At 40.7% G+C, this 18,999-nt stretch overlaps 1 protein-coding gene across 1 annotated transcript in view; it reads left to right on the forward strand.

The window, feature by feature from the left end:
- ZNF521 (zinc finger protein 521) overlaps positions 1–18,999 on the forward strand; it is a gene marked incomplete at its 3' end in the record, with an annotated part of 256,271 nt that overhangs the window by 87,544 nt on the left and 149,728 nt on the right.

Raw genomic sequence — 18,999 nt, forward strand, 5'->3', positions numbered from 1 at the left:
CATCTTTGAATTTCCACTGGGCTGCTTTTTTTTTTTTTTTTTGCGGTACACGGGCCTCTCACTGTTGTGGCCTCTCCCGTTGCGCAGCACAGGCTCCGGACGCACAGGCCCAGCGGCCATGGCTCACGGGCCCAGCCGCTCCGCGGCATGTGGGATCCTCCCAGACCAGGGCACGAACCCGTGTCCCCTGCATCGGCAGGCAGACTCTCAACCACTGCGCCACCAGGGAAGCCCATCCCCTGGGCTTCTTTTAAGGCACATATGTTTTTCTTTGCATCATAGTTGCATATGTTTTTCAACTCTGCTAAATTAAAAAAAAAATTACCTGTGGTAAAGTATACATAACATAAAATGTTACTATCTTAACCATTTTTAAGTGTACAGGTCAGCAGTGTACATTCACATTGTTGTGCAGCCAATCTTCAGGGCTCTTTTCATCTTGCAAAAACTGAAACTCAATGGCTGTTAAACAACTACTCCCCCTCCCCCTCCCCCCAGCCCCTGGCAACCACCCTTCTGCTTTCTGTGTCTTTAACTTGACTGCTCTAGGTGCCTCATATTCATCATCAGTTCTGGTTAGAAGCAATACAAAGAATTTTGAAACAGACAGGTGCTCATCTACAAGCATCTCTGACAACTTGGAAAGTGTTTTCAAGTGGAATCATAAAATATTTGTCCTTTCGTCACTGGCTTATTTTCACTTAGCGTAACGTCCTCGAGATTCCTCCGTGATGGAGCATACTGCACACTTTTCTCCTTGTTAAAGACTGAATAATATTCCATTGTATATGTATAGCACATTTCCTTTATCCATTCATTTGTTGATAGACATTTAGGTTGCTTCCACCTCTTGGCTATTGTGAGGAATACTGCAATGAACGTGCGTGTGCAAACATCTCTTCCAGAGTTCTTTTGAGTCTTTTGAGTCTTTAGTTCTTTAGTTCTTTAGTCTTCTTTAGTTCTTTTGAGTCTATGCCCAGAAATGGCATTGCTGGAACATATGGTTAACTTGACTAAATTTTGAGCTTATAGTGTATTATGATCCTTGAGAATGAGGACGGAGTCATTCTCATCTTTGTATCTTCTGAGCATCTATCACAGTGTCTTATAGGTAATAGGCATTCAGGAGGTGTTTGTTGAATGACTCAACGAGTGAAGGAAGCAAACGGTTCTTAATATTGCATATGAATGACGTGTAGATTGAAATATTTACTTGGTTTGTATCAGAAGTCAAATGGCAGGGAAAGGGTATATATAAATACATTTTTTTTTTAATCTGCAAAAATAAGAACCCAAGAGCACTGTATACATTCTTAGGGAGAAATTATATTGGTAGTTTTGTGATAGGCGGTTGCAGCTTTATACAAATTTGAAGAAAAATTGTTAAACTTTCCACCTTCCTTTTTACTCTGTGTATAAAGAGCTATAACCCATTAACTACTAAAAGTCACAATTGTTTCCAGAATAGTGAAAGTAGCTGTTACAAAAGTGATTGTAAAATGTTAAGTAATGGCAAACAGGTTCATGCTCTGTGTAATGATCAGACAACTGGAGTAAAAGCAGCAATTATGTGTTCCTGGACCACACTGGGGGTGAAAGCAAGAAAAGCAGACACCCTGACTGCATATTATGAAAAAGGCAATGCTTTATATTTACTTTGCCCTTAAAAGTTTGAATGATCTGGCTAACAGAAGTAGACAATACCCACGGTTTGGAATACATTACAATGGCACATACAGTAAGACAAATTGCTATTTTATAGACTTGCCACAATGTAGTAAATGTATACTTCTGGCTTGATTCATAATAAATTTGCATAACATTTGCTGGGGGTTTTCATTGTTGGGAGTTCATTCCTTTCAGCCTCTTTCTTAAGGGTGGCGCCACTCCATTATATAAGTGCAGGGGTCTACATATGAAAAGAAAGGGGAGAGTGGGGGAAGAAATCCAGCGACAAAGGTCTGCACCCGCCCCCAGCAGAAAACAGCTGGTATCAATTAAGATTCAAAGAAAAGTCCATTTTTACAATGGGATAGTGGTATGTAGAACAGGTCCATTCCACTTCTCATTTTGCTTCTTTCTTTGGTGTCTCTGAGAGCTCCAGGCTCAGATCCACTGCTTGGGGGTACAGGGAAAGTTGGGAGACAGGAACACCGTATTCATTCAGATTGGGTTTATTGAAAGTACCTCTCGATCCAGATGTAAATTATCAGGGAGAAAAACCTGTAAATTATCCACAACCACAAATCCACCAGCATCTGGCAAGAAGAAGCTTAATTGGTTTTATAAGCATCAGGCTGTAGGTAAGTGAGACTTTGTTTAAGAAGTTATGGACAGCTGTCTGGGTGCAAGTTGATAGATATACTGCTGTTATATTACCAGGGAACATCTTCTACCTGTTTGATTTTGTTCGGCCCTTCAAGATGGGATTTGAAACACATTAATTTAGGTAGGGTACATGTTTTCATCTTTAAGACAAAATAAGTACATATCAGTACTGAATTACTTCTGTTGCATTTACATCGCTTTATTGATTTTGTTGCACGGTGCAGACAGCCCTTACAGTCCCACAGTTATTCGCCACTGTCCACGTCTGCTGGTGAAGTAGACATAGACTCTAGAACCCAAAATGAAGCACGTCAGTTATGATTATGGGACTTCAGGTAAAGAACTTAATTCCTCTGGGCTGAAAAACGTGTGCTGAACAAGCTGATTGGTGATGCTGCTTCCAGCTGTAAACGTCTACTTCTTTCTGTGATAGTATCATACCATGTGAATAGATTTCTGGACCACCACATAGTCAAAGTAACTAAAGAGTCAGAGCGAGGATTTGAGTTCATGTTATGTGTGAAATCTAGCCAAAGAGAAGCGTAAGGTGCTTGAAAATCGCTGTCCTACACACATGTGCTATTATTGAACTCTTTGGAGGTGTAGTCCAAGCCAATACCGTGCCCTGTGGTGCCCTCAATACTGATTTCCTACCTTTTAGACGACTTCCTACTTTTTTAGAGGATCTGTATTCCTTTAGAGGATCTGAGCAAATTATTTGCTGATCATTCCTTATTAGCCACATTATTTTTAGTATCCGAAATGCTGGATCAGTTTAACTTTGACTTAAGACAGTTTCGTGGCATATTGGCAAATACGCTATTTTGGAAGAACAAAATCTAAACAGAAACATGCCTTTGCCCGTGACATATGGCATCTTTTCATTTTTTAAAAAGTTAAAATCCCGAGTACTATATATAGACATCTTTGAGCACCCTAACTTTTTTGAAGTTGATGAGGAAGAGAAAATAGACTCAGTTTTGCTACAGAGAAGGTAAAATCAGTGTCACAAAAGTCGTAAGTCTACTGCTTTTAAGTCCTAATTGTTTCCCCCAGTTCTGAACATGATATCCTGCCTTCAAGATCGCTAATGTCTCAAGAATTTGGTAGTGCTAAGAAATGGAAATAGAGTGGTAATTTATACTTCAGCTATGAGGGGCCCACTCAGAAAGGGCCGATGCCAGGGACCAACATAGTAATTTGTAGAAATACAGCTTCTTGGAATTATTGGGTTCAAAAGGAAAATTCTTTTCTGACTTTTTGTAAGTGTTTTCCTGTTATCATAAGAGGTCTGTGGATTTGATTTACGAGCAGGTACTGCTGTAAATAATAAAATAATAAAATGGCATGTCAGCAAGGGATAAAGACTCACTTACAGAAGTTAAAGTGAAATTAAATAACTCCCGAGTCCACTTATAAAAGTGCCCGTTGTTCTCAGCTCAGGAGCAGTCAAATGACAGTAAATACTGTGTTAAGAAAGTCAGTTTGTCTTACGGATCAGGTTTTTATAAATGCTCAAAATGGAATCAGCACACCCCCTTTTCCCCACGCTGATTTTTGTTTATCCTTGCAACGTATTTTGAAAGCTCTGCTCTGCTGTTTAAGCTAGTAGGAAGCACGGGCACTTGCACGGCATTTAAAACTCAGATATAAAGCATTTCAAGTACATTATGGATGTGCTGTGGGGTTTGAAGTTAATGGGAATGTCAGGCCAAAGTGGGGAGAACTTCATAAGACGCTGAAAAAGAAGCTCCTATGCTGTTTGCTATGAGAATAAAGGAAAGAGAACAGAAGAGAAGCAATTTTGTCTTCTTCAGATGTATCCAGGGAAAACACCTTGTCTTAAAGACAGAAATGACTGGAAGGTCATTTTCTAGTATATGGTACTTTGTGATCCAGGTTGCTTTGTTCAAGAAAAAATATATATATTGGTAAATGAGTTGCAATGCAGTCCTCTGTATTTTTCCATGAAGTATTAGACCTTTGTATAATATGTGCATAATTTTTATGAATCAGAACCTGTATCATAAATAGTGTTAATTTGTAGACACATTTTAACTGTGGAGCAGATGGAAAAATAGGAATGTGTTAGAAAACTAGGTATTTGCAGAAGCTAATGAAGTTAATTGGTCTCATTTGACTACCTTATTTTCCCAAACCCCCTAAAGACTGGGCTTTTTTATTTCTTTAATTAAAAATGAGTTTGGTATGTTAATATTTTAACCTTTCATTTTTTCCTAGTTTTCCATATAAATGCCTTATTTATAGAGCCACCCTTAGGAGTCCAGTACTAGTAAGAACATTAGTAAGCCGCAAGCAGTGAGAAGGGTACTGATGCTATACAAAAGCTATTAGCCTCATACAATGGGATAATATGGGCTTTTACACCTCATTATTACTTCCCTGTCCTGTTTTCTTTTGATTACATAGAGAAAGACCTATTTTCCTCTAGCCTGAAAATGGTACAAGTAAAAATACATAAAATCATGATTGTTGAGTGGAATTTAATTTTTAAATATCAATACTTGAACATGTTTTGATTGGTTAAATTACATGGTAAACTCCCATTGAAATATCAACAGTGTGAAATCAGAGAAATCACAGCCCTGAGCTAATCAATACCATGTGTGTAGATAATTTTCCCTGAATTATTTCTTGTATAAGGAAAAGTTAAAAAGCAAAATATTTAGCTGTTCACCAAAGAGTGCTTTTTAATTAGGGCTTTATGTTTCGGCTGCCACTTTGGATCATATAGTGAATATTCAATGTTCTGTTGCGTGCTGCAAAGAATTCTGGGACATCGTTTCTCTAATGTCATCACTAACATATTGCATTTGTATTGATTGTCTATGATTTCCGTATACGGATGATTGAGTTTGCACAAACTACTTAGGGTTTCAAAGGATTTGGATAATGTTACACTGTAGGGCTGAAAAAAATCTCTTTGAATATTGTATCGCAAAGGGACAAAGACATAGTTTTAGTGCATTTATTAGGCCCTTGCTGTAGAAATAGGAACAATAAACCATCTTTTTTTAGTTAAGAGATCTTGGAAAGGGTGACTAATAAATCCTGGGTTTAAGAAGAGTGGTACGTGCTGCAGTGCCGAAGTTGTTTATTCATCTGGAATGTATTAGAATCTTGATTAATAAGAAGACATCTGAGGTTTTACATAAAAAGCAGATTGGGCGTTCTGGCAAATAGAAATGGAAAGGGGGGAAGAAAAGCCAGTTTCATCAAATGCTATTGTTTCCTTTTGACCAAGCATTGCTATTCCTAACAGTTCAAAGCAAACCGACATTTTCCCCTCTATGAAGCTGCAATATAGAATTAAAATCTGTAGCACTGGGAGCAGTTAGGTCCTTTTAAAGTCCTATATTCAAAATAGTTTTATATTTACCCTCCTCCTTCCAGAAGATCCAAGTAGAAGAAAAGAAAACCCTCAGTTGTGTCATGTTTGGTTTACATGACATCAAACATGAATATCTGCAAATCTAAAATTTAACAGTTCATACAGTATATTTTCATATTTAACACATTTTTTGAACTTTTCACTTAAGAATCCCTTACTCTCATAATTACTTTTAACCAAATGGAAGCACAATGATTTCTGCCTAAGACGCCTCGCCTTAACTTTCAAGATGGCCAAACAATCGCTATTGGAATAGGGCATGGAAATTATGGTGTTTGAGGGAAATCAAAATCAAAGCCTGTAAAATTTGTATAATTCACATATCAACAGCATGGTTTCCTGAATGCCAGGGCATTTTACAGAAGGGAGTGATAAGATCAGAGCTCACTGTTTAGAGGATAACATGTTTGGTAGCTAGTTTCTGAAGAATCTGGCACGCACACAGACATTAATCTCTAAGGCCAATAGGTGAAAGATTGTTACAGTCTTTGCTGAAGGCATAGAGCGGTCGTTCTTATGGGAGTGAAAGGAACAAATGCTGACTAACTTTAAAATACCACAGTTTTAAAGAAGCGGGGCCCCAAATAGGGAAAAATAGCTTACTTCAGATCCGTTCCACAGTAGAATTTGGCAAACAAATCTCCAATGGTAATTTATGTATCTGGTATTGGACACTTGCTGAAAGCTGAGGGGTGACTATTTTTGGCTACCCAGTCACAATTCTACAATAGATTCTAGAAGCAAAAACTTGCTTAGTAGGAAGAAGGATTAATGGAATATGTAACTAAAAGAACAATGGCCAAATGGAAAATGATCGAAGGATGAAATCCCTTAACAGTCATCCGCAGAGTTAAATTTATGTAGTCAGAGTTAGAATATAGTTTGTTTCAGAATGTAATTACCAGCCTCTACAGCCTACCCCTACCCCAAAGTGTGATATTTCAGTCAGTTTTAGGCAGACTCTAATTCTTTTATTTCTGCAAAGACAGCAGATGGCAAAAGCAAAGAAATATGATGTCATAAATATTTCTTCTTAGTATATTAGAGAGGGTGGTCAATACATTTTAGGACAATGCTATAATACAGGGGCTGGCAAACTTTAACTGTAAAAGTCAAGATAGTCATTATTTTAGGTTCTGTGGGCCATTAAGGCTTCTGTCACAAGTAGTCACCTCTGCCATATTGAGCAACTCATGCTCCTATGTAAATGTATGAATATGGTTGTGTTCCAGTAAAACTTTATGTACAAAAACAGATGCATTTAGCTTGCAAGCCTAGTTTGCCAGACCCTCCTAAAATATATTGATTAATTTAAATTAAGCTTAATGTAAATTAAGTATTTAGTAGGTGTTCAGTAAGTGTTGGTGATTATAACTTGGATTTTAAAGAACGCTTGTAACACTTGTAACATTATCCATATAAGACAGAAGAAAATTTGTGGACGTGTGCCAATGCCCACAGGACCTTACATATTTATACTCTGTTATTAATGGCTAATTATTGGAGTAAGTAAGTGGGAGAGGTATGTAAAGGTTATACAGAGTTCTTTTTTTTAACACAAAGTTTGTCCTTTTATTTTATTCTATTTTTTAAATTAATTAATTATTTTTTTTTGCCACGCAGCATGCGGGATCTTAGTTCCCCTACCAAGGATTGAACCCATGCCCCCTGCAGTGGAAGCTCAGAGCCCTAACCACTGGACCGACAGGGAATTCCTCAAAGTTCTTTATCTAGTTAAAATTAGAAAAGTATACAGTATAAAGAGATTGTTGTGGGTATCAGTATGGCTTTCCAAAACATCTGTGCTCACTCAAATTATTTCTATTATTTTTTGCTTCATTTTTATAACTTTGTTTGTTTTTCAATTTTTGGCCACACCTTGCGTAATGCGAGATCTTAGTTCCTCGCCCCATCAAACCCATGCCCCCTGCATTGGAAGACAGAGTCTTAACCACTGGACCGCCAGGGAAGTTCCTGAACTCAGATTATTTAGAAAACCATAAAGGTATCTTTCCCTAAAAGTCCAGATGGAGAAGTTTACATTTTAAAATGGCCACTACATAATTGATAACATCACAGTATACATTCCTTATTGCAAAGACTTTTCCAGAAGATCCAGGACAGAAAGGAATGTTAACACAGAAGTGAATTGTTCGTGCTTCAGCATTCTGTAGTTGTCATTTTTGCCTGTATTCTTACGAGACAGTGTTTCATTGGCATATACCGTATTTTAGGTTCAAACTTGTTGTTGTTGACCTTGCATCAGTAGGACATACATGTAAAGCTCCCTGCTTTTTATAGGGGTGACTACTTTGTTCTAATCTAACCAGCTAGAGTCTTCTTTTGACCTCCCTTTGACACGTGCATGTGTGTGTGTGTGTGTGTGTGTGTGTGTGTGCATGTGTGTGTACAGTTTCAAGATAGCTGGCTTTAATTAGAAAGGAAGTCTGTGACACTGAAATGGAGTACAGTTGTTTCTTACAAATGGGGTTCGAAACTATGACCTTATCCTTCTTGCAGTCAGTTGAACTAACCAGTCATGTAGTGACAATAGCAGGATAAATGGCGGGGAATTAGGAGGAATAGACAACACAGGGATTTCTCCTTCACTAATCATGCACGATTAGTCGCTGAATCTTTTGGATCTCTGTTTCTAAACAAGTGAATGCATCCCCTCCACTCTATCACCAGGGCTAGTGTTTTGGATTTGGTTTTTCCATCTCTTACCTGGGCCATTGCCGTAGCCTCAGAAGTATACTCCCTGCCTCTTGCCTTCGTCCAGTCCCTCCCAATCCAGAGGGCTCTGATGGAGTCCCATGTCTGATGGCTAAAGTCCTTTCACAGCTCTCTGTGCTTCCAAATCAACTCCAGGCTCTTAGCTTGATAGGCAAGTCTGTCATGAGCTGGGTCCTGGCTCTGTATGGAGCAATGTCTTCTGCCACTTCTTCCCACAAACTCTATGCTCTAGTCCAGATCCTGGCTGCCTGTTAACATCCCCTAAGAAACTTTAAAAAATACTGATCTAAACCTCATCCCCAGCCCAATGTAACTAGAATTTCTGGGCGATGGGATACAGGCCTCAGATTTTTTCTTTTTTAAATATCTCCAGGTGATTTTAATGCACAGCCAAGTCTGAGTTCTTCTATCTAGTCATTTGACACCAGTATTGGCTCCCCGATAACACAGTTTTTGCTTTTGTACATACGATTCTGGATGTATGCACAGTTCTGCCTGGAATGCACTTTTCTATACCTGGAAAGCCCCTGATTATTTTTTTAGGGTCCAGCTCCACAAATCCTTGGGTGGCCTTTCTACATCCTCCGAGACGTAGTTGGCCCTTCCTCCGCGGAGCACCCGCAGTAGTTCTGTCGAGGCTTCTGTTCCGTTCCTGATCCCACTGTGTTGTAATTGTATGTTTACATGTGTGCCTCCCCCATTTTATTCGTCAGTGAACTGTTCAGTGTCTTGGTCAACTCTGTATCTACTGTGCCAGGTACAGAGTCTCACCCATAACTAGGTACTCAGGATATCACTGTGAAGTTTCTGAGTGGATCAGAAGAGCGAGACTGACAGGACACACCTGAAAATTTATCCTTTAGTGCATTTGATGGGCCTCAAAATTACCTTTGTCCAAATGAAAATTAGGTGAAAGAAGAAGTAGTCTGAGAATTAGTGAGCATTGTCAAATAGGAAGGCCCACGGAATGAGCGGCACTACAGAAACCCTTCCCTGGAAAGGCAAGCAGAAGAAGGTCATGTGACCACAGCCGCAGGAAAGGATATGGTCAAGACTTTGGGCAAGAGAGGTGACAAAGGGGAGAGAGAAAACGTCAGTGATAATTGAACAAAATCCTCTCTTAGGTGGGGGAAGAAATCAACGCTCATGTTGAACTCACTCTGAGGTAACATGCAAGTAAGAGAGAAGGTTGGGAAATTCACCAGAAAGCAAAACATGCCTTTAAGAGATGGCAGAGGGATGGTAGCAAGAAGACTAATGCAAATGCCATAACCCCAAGCAATAACTGAAGCTTCAAGCGGATGGGACTGAATAACTTTTACTTAATTATTAGAGTCTTAACAATAGTAGCTACATTTAGGGGCTTTGATAAACCTTTGTTCATAATAATATAAAATATAGCCTACACATTAGCTGGAGAAAAGAAAAAACAGGATAAAACAAAACATAAATCTAAAAAAGAGAATGATTCTTGTCTATCTTATAAAGTTAATCTACCCCTATAATTGGTTGTGGTGTTATATTCTATGTTCTTATACTAAGGAACTTTATGTATTATGAATATTCACAAAATATGAATGAAGTGTATTAGCTTTTGAGCAACAGACTCGTTTAATACAAAGTCTTTTTCATAAAGAGCGCACACCTTTAAAAAACAGATGTACGTTTTAAATAGCTCTGTACCAAGAACTATTGGTTACCCATAACCAAGAGTGGGTAAAGATGGCATTTTGTATACCTTTAAATCTCAGTGCCTAGCACATGTCCGTTTGATGGATGAATGGTTGAAAGCACGAATAAGTAGACTCGAATGAGTTAGGAGAATAATTCCGACTGTTTACCCTCAACTAAGCCACCTCTCCCATCTGCAGAGTGAATGTAGGAAGCTTAGGACAAAAAAAGATTAGCTCAAAGATACATCGTCAAGGAATTATGCATTATAAAAAGTATTCACTGGGCTTCCCTGGTGGCCCCGTGGTTGAGAGTCCTCCTGCCGATGCAGGGGACACGGGTTCGTGCCCCGGTCCGGGAAGATCCCTCATGCCGCGGAGCGGCTGGGCCCGTGAGCCATGGCCGCTGAGCCTGCGCGTCCGGAGCCTGTGCTCCGCAACGGGAGAGGCCACAGCAGTGAGAGGCCCGCGTACCGCAAAAAAAAAAAAAAGTATTCACTGATGACCCACAATAAAATTAATGGAATTTTAAAAAATTCTCTTTTCAGAAGAGACATGCTGAGACTAAACAACTTGGCATACTTGAGATAATGAGATCAATAAAGACTGGCTCGAGCAAAGGCAATTCATTTGTTTTCTGCAGTTTTCAAAATCACCAAAAGTTTATAAGTGGTTCCCGATGGAATTCGTCACACGTTTTCCAACGGAACATGCAGTAAATGGGGATTAGGTTCTTCGGTGAGCCCATTTTTTAAAAAACATGTGAGGTTTACAGTAAAGAATCACACATACAGTTTGTGAATGTCACAAAGGTCCCAAAAGCAGAGTGAAGGGACAGAAATCCAGCAGTGCTTGCAGTCAGCCCGTGGAAGGGACACTTTCTGTAGTTCTTCTATAAGGAGGGTACCTTTTGGAATTTATCCTCTTAGAGGGATTGCCTTTGGTTGTTCTCTTAAAGGCATCTCTGGTTTGTGCTAGAGGCTGCTCATAACTAAACAGTGAATTGAACAACAAGCCATAAGCATTGTTTCGGTGGGAATCTGAATTCTGAGTCTTCACTGAGGAAGCCAGGCTCGCATTTCTCCAGGATTCCCTGCAGGAGCAGGGGCTCCTGGTCCCTTTTCCTGTGTTTCATAAGCTCTGGGAGTAGAGCATTCCCTGGCTCCTGTAGAACAGGAGGGGCACAAGAGGCCGGGAACTCTTGCGAGGGCCAGGATTTTGAGCACCAGTGGCTTCTGTCCCAGAGAGTGGCCGAGCAGAAGCTGTGGAGGTCAGAGTCTCTGTGAGGGCTCAGGCTTCTGGAAATGCCAGGCTTGGTATAGAAGGAGTAGCCATAAGTACACAGGAAGTGGGGCAGATAGAAAAGTGAGTGTGTGTGCGTGTGTGTGTGTGTGTGTGTGCGCGCGCGTGCGTGCATGTGCACACACTTAAGTATTTCAACTTCTCTGGGGAAGTTGACAGCAGGAAGACTTCTGCACTGTCAGGGCAAGTGTGATGCTGGGGTACCCGGGAGGAGTTGCTAGAGCGTGGGATGGATGTAATGACCTCTGTTCATCGCTGTTGGGAGGAAAGGAGACTTGTCGTGTGTTAGTGGACCGTGGTGAGGACTCCCACCACTGGTGGAGCATGAGAAGGTGGAGTTCATTCATCTAGAACATTTACAAGTTTGGCATTTTGAAGTCAAGGCATTTCTGTAGGTGAACAATAGATTCTTACTATCATAGCCCTGAATTTTGAAATGCTGTATATCAATATGTTCAGTCTTCATTTGTTCTTTCTTAGTTCTTCGGTATCGAGAAAGCCAAAAGAGGACAGATAAATCCTCAATTTCAGGGCTTCCCTGGTGGCGCAGTTGTTGAGAATCTGCCTGCCAATGCAGGGGACACGGGTTTGAGCCCTGGTCTGGGAGGATCCCACATGCTGCGGAGCAACTGGGCCCGTGAGCCATGGCCGCTAAGCCTGCGCATCTGGAGCCTGTGCTCCGCAACGGGAGAGGCCGTGATAGTGAGAGGCCCCCGCACCGCGATGAAGAGCGGCCCCTGCTTGCCACAACTAGAGAAAACCCTCGCGCGGAAACGAGGACCCAACACAGCCATAAATTAATTAATTAATTAATTTTTAAAAATCCTCAATTTCACATTATGATGATGTTCTCCAAACTTAAGAAGACCAAGTCACATTAATTAGAACCCATTTCAATATTTTTTTTAAAAAATTGGAAAACGAGACACTCAGCTCACTTGGAGGTGTGCTGTAGTAACAGTATTAATCAGTTGCAAATCCACATTAATCAGTCCTGCCTCGAAGTAAAATTACTAATCAGCTTGATGATCTAAGCAATTGTCTGAGGGAGTGAGTTTGTCTTAGAAAAAGTGGTCATGGGAAAGTTAAAAAGAGAGAGAGAAAGCAAGCAAAGGAAAGATATTCATGTTAGTTTTACTTCATTTATTTCAGTACTGGATCTGCTGATATAAAACGACTGAGTTTTGGTATGTAGTTCTGAACGAATAATTACTCCTTTTGATTGTGTCCTCGTGTCTCCATCTAGAGAGAAAGCTGTGTGTAAATGTGTCAGTGCAGGAAGAGTTCCTTGGGGTTTTTCTCCTTTGCCCTGTCTGGGGTGGGAGTTGGGGGGGGCAAAGCTGGTATTCCCTGGAGACTAGTGAATAGCATATAGGCTGAGGCCAACGTGACATTAAGTAGGCTTAAATTGAGGCAGGACTATCATTTCATTTAGCTGTTTCAGCCCAGAAAGAGGTGAGCAAGAAGAAATTCAGACTAGTCATTGGCCACTGTGAAGCTAAAAAGATGGTTGGCTTGATAGAAATTGTCAGGCTTTCACTGATAATGTAGAAACTCAACCATACAAGAAAACTGAGGTTATCCCATCACGATGAAGCATCCCCAAATCTAAGTGTAATCTCCCTATAATCAACAGAAACTCTTTTGGGGAAGGTGGGTTAGGGAGTCGAAGATGGCAGTTAGGGGGTGTTACCAAAGAAATATTTTCAGCAATTCTCTTATACCTAGTGATGATTATCTTAACAGTTGATTTGGGGCCCTTCTGTTGAAGAAACCAAAAATCTACTGAGAGCGTATTGTAAGATGATGGAATAGAATATTGGACCCAATATGACTGTGTCACCTTGTACTTGGATCCTGATTAGAGGTCTTCCTGCCTCTCGCAGGTGAGGGCCCTGATAGCTTTGCCCCAGTTTTTAGTGTGTCCCCTCCCAGCATCTCCATTTAGACACATCATTTGCATTCAGAGAATAGAGAAGCATTAACCACTACATAGGGTCAAACCTGTAACTAAGCAATGAGAAAAACCAAGCAAAACGGAAATTGTTTGTAAAGTAGGCCTCTTCCCAATCCGAACTTCCATCGCTGCAAACTTTAAATCTTAGGCATCTCAGTCACTGAATCTGCCCCAATAAGAAAGAAAATTGTGAATTAAACTTATTTTGCAAGAAAAAAAAAACAACTAAAGAACATATTTGTAGACAAAGCCAAAGGAAAAATAGGATGTGGCACATATACTAGCTATGAAGGTTGGGGTTTAGTATTTTAGGTTGTAGCTGGTATTTTGGAGTCAACAACAAAATCTTCGAATTTTAGGTTACTTCTCTCGAAGGCTGAACATTGGTAGGATGCAATTTTTAGTTTATCCTTAAATTTCCTCCTGTATGGCTTGGCAGACATGAAAGTTTGAGAACCTCAGAAAAACCACGTCGAAAGAACCTGCTTTGGAGAGATCACGGGGGTGTGGATGTGGTTGATGACACAGACTATTGAGTCCTTACAGAGAATTGTTTGTCTTCCGTTTTTAGATGGCTTTAATTCCTCCAAATTGCTCCTTGAATAATAGGAAAAAGGCAATTTGAATTTCAGTGACAGATTGGACATAACAGGTTGCAACTATTAGGTCTAATTTTACCATACTGAGAAATAAAATTGCCTAAACATAAACATCGATCACTGATGCAGTAAATTAATTTGTACAGAAAAAGTAGTTTAACTGCAGTGCACATTAAATATAGAAAAATTTCAAAATTACTGTTCTCTGAATTAATTTGTACACTTGTTTACTTGTTAAAAGCACACATAAATTCTTTTTTCCTAAGGCAGTGTGGGTTTGGATTGAGTAAGAAAGAAATATCAAAAGTGGCAAGGAAATACAGAGAAATGTACATCACACAAAATGACATGAATACTTGAAAATAATGTATTTTTTTCTCTTTCATCTTTGTGTTTAGATGCTATCTAGAATGTGCTTTGTTTTTGAATCTGTCCATAGGATCACTAAAGATGTGCTCATTTCCCCCCCTCATTATAACAAGATAAATGTGATGTTTTCATAGCCTTGACTTACGTTTGTAAGAATCGGAGGCCTGGAGTAATTAGAAGGGTTTTATGGTTTGGTTCCTCCGTGAGTTTACAGTCAAAGGCGTCCTAGGGCTTGGAACTGTTAACTTTGCCTTCGTGAGCAATCTGACGCAGGAATTCCTTTGTATTTAACACTTAAAAAAATCAGGGAACATGTTTTCATTGTTACCTGTAATTCCATTATGAGGGATGCATGGCAAAGTTTGGATGGTATCTTTGTAGATTGTTCCAGCCTCCGTAGAACTGGAGCTGGCAATGTGCTGCCGTTTGATACCATCTCCTGCCTACAGTTTTCAAGGACAGTGGTTCGATTCAAATACAATTCTGATAAGTGGCAGGTTTTCGTGTTTTTAATGCCTTGACAAGGGCATCACTCTCAGGAGAGGGAGGTGAAACCGTTTGGACGCGGATTCCGTCTCTGCTCCTTTGTGCTGACACACTAAGATAATGGACAATTAAGAGAGCCTTCACCGCAGGTGAAAGGATGGGGTTATCACTAATATAAAGGAGCCCATGGGGTGCTGGGGGATGAAGGAGAAGAGGAATGGGAATTTTTAAAAGGAATATAAAACACACAGATGAGATGCCTAATAACTGTTCACATATTGCTCTTTCACAGGGAATAATGGTGAGTGAGTGGAGTGTTCAGTGTTGCTTCCTGTCACTTAAAAAAAAAAAAAAATCTGGTTCATTGCATTTGACCCAAAGTATGCAGAAAACGTCCCCCTGTGCTGGTGTAGGGAGCCCAGACAATAAAGGGATTTGTTTTTGTAGAGTCTGGCTCTTAGACTGCCCTCCATGGGGTTTTGCAAATTGACCGCTGATAGTCTAAGGCAGTGGTTGTCAACCTTGACTGCTTTCCCCAGGGCCGCCCCCTCCCCCGACCCTAAGAGAGTCTGATTTAGTTGGTCTGGGCAGGGACCCAGTATTTTTTAAAGCTCCTCGGACAGTTCCAAGGTGTACCCGGGTTGTGGGCTATTGCTACAGAGTTTATAACAGAAGGATCAAGCCCCTCGATATTTGGTTTCCCTGGCAGACTGTGTGATTCTTGAAGAGATTTGAATAATGGTGTGTGTGCTGCTATCAGAGAAGGTGTGTACTGCATACGTTTCTAATAACCACCTAGTGTTTGTGTGGACCGCACGGTTAGCATTCAGGTGCCTCTGGAAAGAAGTCCCTCCTCTCTCCACTACTGTTTCTCACTTGCCCTCACTGTCTTTTAGTTTCTGTTTGCTTTTTTTTTCTGCTAGATTATTGAAGCCTCCTCTTCCTGGGATAGCGTCATTATGCAATTTAGTACCCGGCAACTTTGTTCGTGCTCTTCTTAATCTGATAGGGGCAGCTGTTCTGCACGCATGTACATTACAGGGGGATGTTTCTCTTACCATTTAGCACTCAGAAAAGTGAGACAGTCCTGAGTATCTCCAAACTGAGTAGAGAGGTTAACTGATTTTCTTTTGACTTCAACTTTCACTTGTCTCTGAGAGCCCCCAAAGACAATAGAGCACACTGCTTCTGGTAAGTATGGGTTCTCCTCAGAATGAAGAGATGTGTGTGATAAGATGGCTTGAAAAAAAGAGAGAGCTTGAGGGAAAGGAATAGGAGGGGAGGGAGAGAGAAGTATGTTAACTGCTTTGACTGCAAAATACCCCCTGGTAGCCAGAGATAAGACACCTTGAGCTACTCAGAAGACCTTAAACAGGATGTAAATGAAGCCAATAAAAATCATTTGAGATCAAGCTATTTTTCTACTCCCCTCCTATTTCCAGCTCTGACAGCAGAAGGCTTAATTTACTGTATGGCATTCCGCACTTACGTGCAGAACCCAGGAAGTTGCCAGTGACTGATAGGAGCCAGTGCAAAAAACAAGATATCTACGGGTTCGAGAGAGGGCCAAACTTAAGGCATTTAATCAGCAATCCTAGCCACACCTTCCTGAGTGGAGAAAGAGAATTGCTGATCTTCGGAAGCCCCCTTCCCTCTTCCCCTCCTCCTCCTTCACTTATTCATTTGCTTTGTCTTCAGTTTTATGATGACCTTCATTCTTTGAAATGGTTCACAGGGTGAGCAGCATTTCATAGCCTATTGACATTTCTCATCAAGCTAATGCAGCTTGAAAGTAATTATCCACCAAAGTTTAGGAGTTAGACCTTTCCATGTTCACATTTGAAAGGAGCTGTTTACTCACAGCTTCGTATCCTAATCGTGTAACATCCAGCCTTTATGTACTTGGAACTTTATAACTCTTCAAAATGGTTACTGTCTTTTTCTAGAAATTCACAGGCTGCTGCCAACAACACTCTTCTATAGAGAGGAAGTGACTTATGGGAGGTAGTTGAACTTGCTACTGAAAAGATTTGAAGCTTGGAGTCCTACTCGTAGTGGGAGGAGGCAATGTTAAGGGATGGGAAGGCAAAGGATAACGACGTCCTTTTCTTTCTGGAAAAGCTGCTTCTTGGAAGAACTGGGATTCATTTTGGGCTCTGAATGAGGGAGAGAAAGCTCTCCGTCTCCCTTGCTCTAGTGCGGAGCGGCAAATATGGAAAAGGCACAGCCAAGCGGAGCAGACATGAAACAGAGGATTTCAATGATTCAGAGGCGATAAAAGACTACAGTGGTTTTCAAACTCAGTAATACAGGGGAAGCACCCTAAAAGCTTGCTAAAAATGAGGATTTCTGAGCCCCATCCCTAGAGGTTCAGAGTCAGTAGACCTGGGCAGGGGCATATGTGTGCGAGTTTGCATTTTCAACCACAGTTCAGGTGATTGGGGAGCAGGTGGTTGGTGGATTATGCTAAGAAACGCTGCCCTCGGTCATCTGGTTGGGGCAGAGGGTCGCCCTTTGGTTTCGTTGTGTGAAGTCGTGGTAGCTGCAGTAATCACAGAGGAAGGGGAGCTTAGAGGAAGGTGAGGAGGACCCTTCGTTGTATCCCTCATTGGATGAGTGGCAGGAATTGTGGTTCCAGAGGCAAGAGCATGAGGAAGGTGAAGCTGACCACGCGCTAATTTGATGGAACCTTTCCTTCTGCTTTTATTTGCCAATACCTGACCCAACGAAACCACTCCCCTCAGAGGAGAGGATGGAAGGAAGAGACCGAGGGGGAGAGAGATTGTTAAGGAAAACCAGAGGGGTGTGTGTGTGTGTGTGTGTGTGTGTGTGTGTGTGTGTATATGTGTCTGTGATTTTTCTAGCTAGTAGCCAGAAGTAAAAATAAGGTAAGAAATAAGCTGTCATGATGTGTCAACAGCAGATTACAGGTTCATAGAATTGTTAGGTTTTTGTTTTCCTCTATACATGCGTGTACAATTAGCATAAATTGGTTTTGTAGTAGGAAAAGAAAACCACAATGAAATCTTTAACAACAACAACCAAAGAGAATAATGTGAAACACTATTTTAAGTTCACTCATTTACCCATAGAAACTACGTGACTGGGCGGCATTTGAGGCAGTTGTTGTTTCAGTGGGAGGGTAGGGAAGGGTGGACTCTGGGGGAGTTACCTGACACATAGACCAAGCTGCTTGCCTGGACACGGGGGCACTAGGGCTTGGGTTCTAGTGCCCCCATCAGCTCCTATTGTTAGTGCAAGATTATAACCTGTTACTCATCCTGACCAATCTGTGTGTTCATCTGTAAGATTGGCACTTGTTTTTCCCTAAAGTCTAAGACTTCTCACAGATCTTAAATCTAATGTTTCATATATATGAAAAGGTAGGAGTGACAGCCTTGAGTTTTTTTTTTTCTCTGTGTAGGCTTCAATCAAATTCATTTATTTTCTTTCCTTTGATCCCTCAAGTCAGACCCGGAGGTAGGCATAACCCATGCCAAACAACATCAGGTCATCTTGAGAGAAAAGAGTGGAGCTCAGATGTGGGAGGAGGCGTTGTGAAGATTCAGAAACCAGCGCTTTCTTACAGACAACATTGAGTCAGTCAGGATCCCAGAACTGTGCTAGTCGGTTTTACGTCTTTGGGTATTGGAGACATGATTTTGCAAGGGTCAGTAAGCCTTGGAAATACAGATATATGCTATCCATATTTCCCTTTTCAAAAGCAAATAAAACAAAAACAAAGAAACAGTGCTGTAAATTTCTCTATGAAAATTATTCAGAATTGGTGCATTTCACATGTGAACTAAGCAGTTACATGTCAAATTCTTTATTATCTGACTAGAGTTTCTTAATCTACTCTTATTTGTATCATATTAGTATGCTCAGTTTTCGGTGGAATTTTGTGTCCTCTGTGTTGGGTGCTGGAGGGATAGGGGTCTTTATGTCCTTGTGAAACAAGTGCAGATGGAGTCTCCAAGGCTCCCAGACTCCGACCAGCCTCTTAACTCCCTTGTTACTGTGGCCACACTGCCTTGTATTCTTTTCTTATACATTGTTTTGTTGTGTTAAAATTATCTTGGATTTAGGAAAAATGAAATAGTATTACTTGGAGGTATCATGGGGTTTTTAAGGACTGAC

Source organism: Leucopleurus acutus (assembly GCF_964270905.1).
Source record: "Leucopleurus acutus genome assembly, chromosome: 13".
Classification (NCBI taxonomy): domain Eukaryota; kingdom Metazoa; phylum Chordata; class Mammalia; order Artiodactyla; family Delphinidae; genus Leucopleurus; species Leucopleurus acutus.